Raw genomic sequence first — 2117 nt, 5'->3', positions numbered from 1 at the left:
TGCATTCCTCCTTCAACACACCCTCATTCTGACACGCCATGCAAAGAGATTCACTCTGACACTCCTCTGCCGAGTGCCCCGTCCTTGAGCAGTTTACGCATCTCTCTGGCTGTCGGCAAAACTTCCCCATGTGATCCAGTGATGGGCACTTGGTGCACCATGTCACAAATATGTTGTCATACAGGGCGCACCTCTCCCAGCCTACGTTGACGTGACTTTTATCCTTTAAGGCCTGGTAAGCTTGCTTGTTGACAGTTATGATTACGGTTTTCCCGTAGCGTCCTTTATATTTCGCTTTGACCTCAATGTCTTCTTTACACTGGAGGTTATTCTGGCAAATAATCCTTGTTATGAGTTCCTCGTCCTCCATCTCCTGATCCACGCCCACGACTTTCATTTCCATTCTTCGTCCTTTCGGATGGTGGATCTGCAAATCTAGCAGACCACTGTCGCTCTGAATCTTCTTTGCTACTTTTTCCAAGGAGGGGGCGTCTGTGGACACAATCACTACCCCCTCCTTACCAGACCTCATGGTTGTGTCCTTGATGTCCATTTCCATGGGGTCCATGATCTTCTTTAGGTCCTCAAGGATCTTCTCTTTCCTTCTTTCCTTTGAGGTTACTATGATTGCTCTCGTCTCTTGTTCTTGTCGTTGTTCAGAGATGGTCTTTGTGACTTCTGCATACGTTGGGGACTGGATTGGAGCCCTGCACTCTGCGAGTCTGCCTTTCAGGAACTCATTCTCATGTGTGGCTTCCATGGTCAAAGCCTTCAGCTTACAGACTTCATTGATAATTTTATATATGACTGCGCCTACTTTACCGTCGTCTGCTGTCATTTGTGAAACCTTCACTAGGTTGATGAATATGTTCTTGTCAATCTTTGCAAGTTTCGACAGCCTAGGCTCGGACTCCTCCTTGTCGCTGCTTCATTCATGTTCTGGCACTTTGGCTCCCTCTTGGTTGCTTGACGGCTTGTTGTGTTTCTGATGATCCCTCCTCTCCACCTCTGAATCCATAGAGTCGAAATCAGTGTCAGAATCCTGCCGGATTTGCTGTGATTCCTTGGAACTTGCCTTCTTATTGCTCTTGCTCTGTGTCCTCTTCACAGAGTCTTTGGCGTCCCTTTTTTTCAGTGTTTGTTCACGATCGGACATTTTGTCAGATCCCTTCAGCTGTCGTCGCTGTTCCTCCTTGCCCTCCACTTGATCTTGGTCGATGCCACCTCTGGATCGCCCAGAAACGATTTTCACTACTTTCCGCCAAACTTGTCAGGTAATCTTGATTGTCTGGTGACCTTGTTGCTTAGCGGAAGTGTTTAGAGTTTGCTCTACTTTTTCCTAATTTTTCCCAGTCCAAAAACCAATTATTTCGGCTTTCCGCCAAATTTAGCGGATTTCAGAATATTTGCCTGAAACCTGGCAACATTGTACAGCTCCAAGTTCGAGGCACCCTGTGTGCGTAGACCGGTTGGTGGCCCGAAAATCAACAATTTAATTATTTTTCGCAATTCTCAGTGACACCGCTTGATAGCCCTTACTCTGGCATTCACGAAAAGTGCCTATATTTCCTTGTAGCTCCAACGGTTGCCGAGTTCGGCTAGTTTTTGCTCGACCGTCCGCCCTACCCAGGGTCTCGCCCCACTCGAAGGGCCAGGTGTGTTGAAATCACGATCGTTGATATTTTTCTTAATTTTGCGAGTTGGGAGCTGAGATTACTCTCAAAATGATCTATGCACCTTCAGGATTATGAAAATATATATTTTGATATGGTTCGAAGGGACAGCAATCGAGTTACGAGCGTTCGTTTCCCGTAGACGGGGGCAAAAGGCCTAGGCTGGCCGCCGCCTGTTTACAAAGTACGTTTCATCGTTTCTCTTCGAAATTTTGGTCTAGAGCCTTCACATATAGTGCAAAATGATCGGGAGACAAGCGCGACCACTCGAAAAGCAATTTTAGCCAGTTGTCTAGCCGCGAAAAATCCAAAAAGACGCTCTTTCGACCTCGTGCCTGAGCCACGCTTACCGGCCACGTGCTAGTTTTACAAAAAAAACCTTATATTTCGAGAAATATTGGTGCTAGCGAGCTCAAATTTTGAACAGAGGTGAACGAGATGCTC

This window comes from Amblyomma americanum, chromosome 11 (assembly GCF_052857255.1).
Source record: "Amblyomma americanum isolate KBUSLIRL-KWMA chromosome 11, ASM5285725v1, whole genome shotgun sequence".
NCBI classification, from domain to species: Eukaryota; Metazoa; Arthropoda; class Arachnida; order Ixodida; family Ixodidae; genus Amblyomma; species Amblyomma americanum.
This window is presented reverse-complemented; position numbering follows the sequence as displayed.